Raw genomic sequence first — 6,726 nt, 5'->3', positions numbered from 1 at the left:
CTAAGGTCAGTTGGCCACTGCAATATGTAAGAAGTCTGGCTTAACACCCATGACATAAGAGTCTGGTTAAACTTCAGGACACATAAGTAAGTTGATTCTGAGTCCGGATAGCTACCGTGACAACTATGAACTCCGGCTAGCCACCAGGGAACTAAGTGAGAAATCGATTCACCACCATTGACTATGTAACTGAGGTTGTTTGACCATTGAAATATGTAAGATGTCCAACTTAACACTCGTGACATAAGAGTCTGGTTAAACTCCATGACACGTAAGTAAGTTAATTTTGGAATAAAATCTCCATGACTAAGAAAGAATGCCGAATTCTTCTAGGAGTCTAGGTAACCGTTGTAACTAGTTTACACCTGTCGACGCTATGGTAAGATTGGTTAAGATGTACTAAGAAATGTTAAGCTATGCTAAGATATGTTAAGATATGTTAATTTATGTTGAAGGTTCCTCCATAACCCTAAGTAAGTATGCATGTTAAAATATGAATGACTAATTAAGTATGTATGTTATGATACGAATGACTAAGTATGTATGTATGTTATGATACGACTGAGCAAGTAAGTATGTTACTAGTTAAGATTGTATGTATGCTCTTAGATTTTCTGCGTGCAGGTGTACTTTGAGGATACGAATTTTGGTTAGGAGGCATGACCATAAGTTTTCCAGGACGTTCGTGTAACGTCCCGTAAAATCTCTTAACATAATTTGCGGAAAACATAACCATTTTCTAAAATAAGGTAACTGATAATCCATAAAAAAAAACTTTTTCAAAACATACCATAGTTCAGAAGTATGCACATACTTAAAAGTGAATTACAATGTCATAATTTTAAAACATTCAACGAGTCCAAAATAAACTATAGTTATCATATGGGTTCTAATCCCCAAAACGTAAATTCCCAAAAGGTTGGTTCACATGTACATCCTCACAGATAAACTCCAGCGCTCACTGATCCACTTTGCCTTTGAGCTTACCTACAACACGAAACAACTAGGTAAGTGAAATGCTTAGTAAGAACAACTTAACTAACATAACCACATAAACAAAGCAAGAACTTAACTAACTGTAACTAGGCAGATAATCAACCAAGAATAGGATTCTGATGAAACCGAACCCTAACATACAATTTAAGAACGTGCGAACGTCCTAATAAGCTTATGGTCATGCCTCATAACCAAAATTTATAACCTGAAGGTACACCTGCACGCAGAAAATCCTAGAGCATACATACAGTCTTAACTGGTAACATACATACTTACTTACTCACTCGTATCATAACATACATACTTACTTAGGGTTCTAGAGGAACCTTCAACATAGCTTAACATATCTGAACATATTTTAACATAGCTTAACATATCTTAATACATCTTAACATATCTCACCATAGCGTCGACAGGTGTAAACTAGTTACACCGGTTACCCAAACTCTGAGAGGAATTCAGCATACTTTCTAAGCCATAGAGATTTGATTCCGGAATTAACTTACTTATGTGTCACAGAGTTTGACCAGACTCTTATGTCATGGGTGTTAAGCCAGACTTCTTACATATTGCGATGGCCAACCGACCTTAGCTACATAGGCATCAGTGGTGAACCAGTTTCTCACATAGTTCCCCGGTGGCTAGCCGGAGTTCATAGTTGTCACAGTAGCTAGCCGGACTGTTAAAGAATATATGTTATTGCTCAATGGAAAAGTGGAAAAACCAAAATACAAATCTATGCAAAAAATACAATAGACAAGGTAATTGATTAAATAAATATTACAACTCAATTGCGCAAAATACAAGTAAATAGAAATAAGAGAAGGAAGATAATTATAAGAACTAAAACCCTAAGACAAAAGATACCAATGAATATGTGAATAGAAATAGAAGTAGAGGATTACAAACTCAATACACTAATAATACAAGAAGAACAACATAATGAAAAGATCAATGGAAAACACAAACTCTCACACAACCAAAGTGTAGAGTAGTGGGGATCACCAACTTGAACAAGGTTCAAAACTTTTGTCCAAAAGCTTATTTCCCCTATCTCAAAGCACTAAGGGATCTCTTTAGGAAATAGCTCTCTAGAATTATCAAGCCTCTATGGTATATTTTCCAGCCAAGTGCTTTGTGGATGGAAAATGGTGTGTCTTACAAGTGAACACTAGGCTCTTATTTATAGAGTTTGAGATACCCCTTTGAATTTCAAATTCCACCAACCCCCATGGATGTTACCAATGTTTGATTGGATGTTTATGGAATTAAAATGGAGATTTGGGAGTTATTTGGGATGTTAGAACCATTCAATTTGCAAAAAAACTGAAAAACCATATAGGCTGTCAGCCTCACTAGCCTCGCCCATGACTTTTCAGTTGCCGCGGCCTGGGCCACTGGCTTCTGTCCCCCAGGCCGCGGCCACTGAAAGTCAGTAGCCGTGGCCACATGCCATTTTCAACACAAAAAAGTCATTTTTCCAATACGTCCCAAATCCTTTCCCACGTGATTTTGTAACCTCCAAACACCTATTGGGAGTTAAAAACATGTCTCCAACAGCCATATTTCATCATGGCCTTGTGAAATCCAATCTCAAATGTGTAACATATAATATACACATTATTGGGTAATATTTGGGAGTTACAAATTTGTAACTGATTTTGTAACTTCAAAATATGTCACTTTTGGGCACACACATGTGTCCAATTTTTGTGACTCTCAATAATATGTTACAATGTGTGACAAATCACATTTTGTCACATTATTTAATCTAACATTATATTATATGAAATAATATAACACAGACTCTAATGTCACAGGTGTTAAGCAGGACTTCTTACATATTGCGATAGCCAACCGACTTTAGCTACATAGGCATCAGTGGCGAACCAGTTTCTCACATAGTTCCCCAGTGGCTAGCCAGAGTTCATAGTTGTCACGATAGCGAGCTGGACTCTTACGTCACAGGTGTTAAGCCAGACTTCTTACATATTGCGATGGCTAATTGACCTTAGCAACACAGGCATCGGTGGCGAACCAGTTTCTCACATAGTTTCATGGTGGCTAGCCGGATTTTATAGTTGTCACAGTAGCTAGCTGAACTCTTATGTCATGGGTGTTAAGCCGAACTTCTTACATATTGTGATGGCCAACCGACCTTAGCCACACAGGCATCAATGGTGAACCAATTTCTCACATAGTTCCCAAGTGGCTAGCCGGAGTTCATAGTTGTCACAGTAGCTAGTCGAACTGCTTACCTTAGTCATGAGTATGTGAATTCTCTAGGACCACAGTGTTGAGTAAACCTTCTAGGACTAGTTCAAATTATTAACTAATAACTCAGTTATCTAAACTAGTCATTAACGTGTTGCAGCCAAACATATCATAAGTTGTTTTACCCGGATTCCTTAGTGCTTGTTTGTGGAAACCTTCTATCCAAAAGCGATCCTTCATGCTTAGATAACACTGTAGTGAAACCACACAATGACTCAGATTAAACTATGGCATATTCTTATAGTTAATATTTCACAATAGCTATATGAAATAAATTCTTAGGGACTTTATAATATAGTCTCTTATACACTTCACATTGTATATGGCCGGATTTCGTTTCAGTCACAGTATCATAGGAACATCGGTCTCGCTGCAACACGCTCACCGTGCCATGCATTTTAATATTCTTTAAATGAAGAACTCATTTATCGGATAACTCGTATTTTAGTTTTAGGAAAAATGAGTTATAATCAACTCATATCTTTAAAAAATATCAACTTGTCGTCCTCTTATGAAAATTTACCATTTTCTATTATTTACAAAAATACCGCTTATTGATCGGTTTCAAATAATATCTAACAATGTCATATCGCTCTCTTAAAGGTTCTACAAAACTCAAACTCCCATTCTTACCAATTCTTACCCATAACCTAGGATCTATCTTTATGTTGTTTTCTTTTTAAAAGAAGGGCAATTGGACCCTTAACTTATAAAATGGTAAAATTAACTTTTCGTTAAGTTTCGAAATTGCCACCTTTCAGTTTTTTAGGGAAACTTGGAAAAATTATTTCTCTTAAACCGTAACATATTTTCCTCTCAAATTTTATAGGAGTCCTTGTACACATCTTAAATAATTTAATTCAAAATTTTATAATTTTTGGGATGGAAAAACCCATTCGAATTTTTAAAGTGATCTGGGCAGTGCTTGCTGCCCAGAAGTTTTTCCCCATTTTTATAGTAAATTTGCAAATTTATTTCCCTTACACTGTAGTCCAGTTCTTTCTGAAATTTTACAGGGATTTTTATTCATGTATAAATTATCTTCCTAAAAAAATTCATAATTTTTTAAATAATAAAACACAACCAAATGTTTAAAGCCACCTGGGCACTGCTTGCTGCCCAGAAGTTTTGTTTCTAGATTCTATGGAAAACTTTGAAAAATCATATCTCTTATACCTTAACATATTTTCCTTTAAAATTCACAGTGGCCCTTATACATGTTTAAAATAAAATATTACAAAATTTCATAGATTTTTTATTAGTAAAACCCATTCAAAAGTCAAAACAATCTGGGCAGTGCATGCTGCCCAGAAATTTTCCAGATTTACATCAAGATGCCAAAAAGTTCATAACTTCGGTTTGAAAACACCTTTTTTTTTAAAAAAAAAAATCCTAAACTAAATTACTCATATAGAACTATGCAAACATACAAATAATTTTCATAAATAGATGTAGTAGGGTACGATCTGACCAGTTGGAAGTCAGACCACGAAAACTTGGTAGCATGCATTTTTACACATTCTAGAAAAACTAAACACAACTAGCAAAACCCTAGCCACATGCATGCATGCAAATCAAAAAATCAACCAATATAACCCTCAAGCATAAAATAAACTTCAAAAACTAATAAAACAACCTATACAACCAAATCTAACATCAATAACCAAAAACAACTCAAAACCAACCAAAGATCTACCTTTGATGGTTCTAGCTTGGAGATGATAGTCCTTAGCTTGTCAAATCTTCCTTCTTGGATTCTATACCCTCAAATCGAGCCCCATAGGTTTCACATGCTGATTTTTAGAGAGTGTTAGGGTAGAAAATGGAGATGAGTGGAAAGAGAAAATAAAACTTAACCAAATCCTAAAATCTTACCTTGATTCTCACTGAAGCACCAAATAGCTTCCAAACCTTGAAATCTCCTTGGAACTACTTCCCTTTTTTCCCTAGAACACAAGATCCATGACATGCATGGCCATTAGAACCACATGCATGCGCAGAAAATCCTCTTAGGGTTTCAGATTTGAAAGAGAAAAAAGAAGAGAAGGAAGAGCTATGATCGGAAACTTACAATGCTAGAACTCTTGAAGATCTCCTTCCTTCAACGGAGGTGAGTACTCTTGAACTTGTGAAGAAGAGAAGAAATAAAGCAATGAGGGTTTGGGGGACTTAGGGTTTCAATTTTGGGAGTGTAGGGGAAGAAAGAAAGTTGCTTGAGTGGAAAAAAAATGATTTTTGAGGGAAGTGTGTAGTTTTGGTGAAAAAGGATTAAGGACAAAAATATGGACGAGCACTAATCATTAGGGTAGTCTCTTAATCTTCCCTAGGATATCTGTCATAAGACACTTGAGTGCATAGGCATAGCCTAGCCGCCCACCTTTATCTCTCCTCCCTTGTGAAAAGACTTTTATGCCCTTGCCAAATTTTACCACACTTTAAGGCTTTCAAGGACCCTTTGGTAATTTCACTTCTAATTTTTAAACAAAAATTTATCTTATAGTTTTTAAATATCCCAAGATAAAATTAATTAAATAAATGTGAGCAAGAATAAATTTTGTCACATAACACATAATTTTGGTAATTTACTCAAATTGACCAAAATGTCCTTAGGGTCTCGGGAAAGAATTTCCATTCTTAAACCTGATTGATTGGAATTAAATCATCAATAAATTTTTCTTAAATTTATTGGCTCGAATATAAAGTCCTAGTGTTAGACAAAAATTAATATTTTTATGCCATAGTATTTCCTATTTAATTAATTCGAGATTTTTACCCGATTAGGGTTTTCAACCCAGTCCACGACCAAAGGTCTCGGTTTCTAAAAAAAAAACCACACTTACCACAGCATGGCAAGCATTCACACATCACAACTTCTTGTAACATAAAATGTTCCCCTGAAATAATATATAATACATGGAATTAAAATATTCGAACTAGGGCTTACCCGGTGCTCTAAACGCGGGGCATTATAGTTCGCTCGTTATTAAATTGTATGTTAGGGTTCGATTTCATCAGAGTCCTATTCATGGTTGTTTATCTTCCTAGTTATAGTTATTTAAGTTCTTGCTCTACCATGTGGTTATGTTTGTTAAGTTGTTCTTAGTAAGCATTTCACTTACCTAGTTGTTTCGTGTTGTAGGTATGCTCAAAGGCAAAGTGGATCAGTGAGCGTTGGAGTTTATCTGGGAGGATGTACATGTGGACCGACCTTTTGGGAATTTATGTTTTGGGGACTAGAACCCATATGATAACTAAGAAATTAATTTGGCCTTGTTGAATGTTTTAAAGTTATGACATTGTAATTTTCTTTTAAGTATGCACATACTTCCAAACTCTTGCGTGTTTTGAAAAAAAAAATATATGGATTTTCGGTTACCTTATTTTAGAAAATGGTTATGTTTTTCCGCAAATTATATTAAGAGATTTTACGGGACGTTAAAAAATATTGTTGGGGTA

This window comes from Humulus lupulus, chromosome 7 (genome assembly GCF_963169125.1).
Source record: "Humulus lupulus chromosome 7, drHumLupu1.1, whole genome shotgun sequence".
NCBI classification, from domain to species: Eukaryota; Viridiplantae; Streptophyta; class Magnoliopsida; order Rosales; family Cannabaceae; genus Humulus; species Humulus lupulus.
This window is presented reverse-complemented; position numbering follows the sequence as displayed.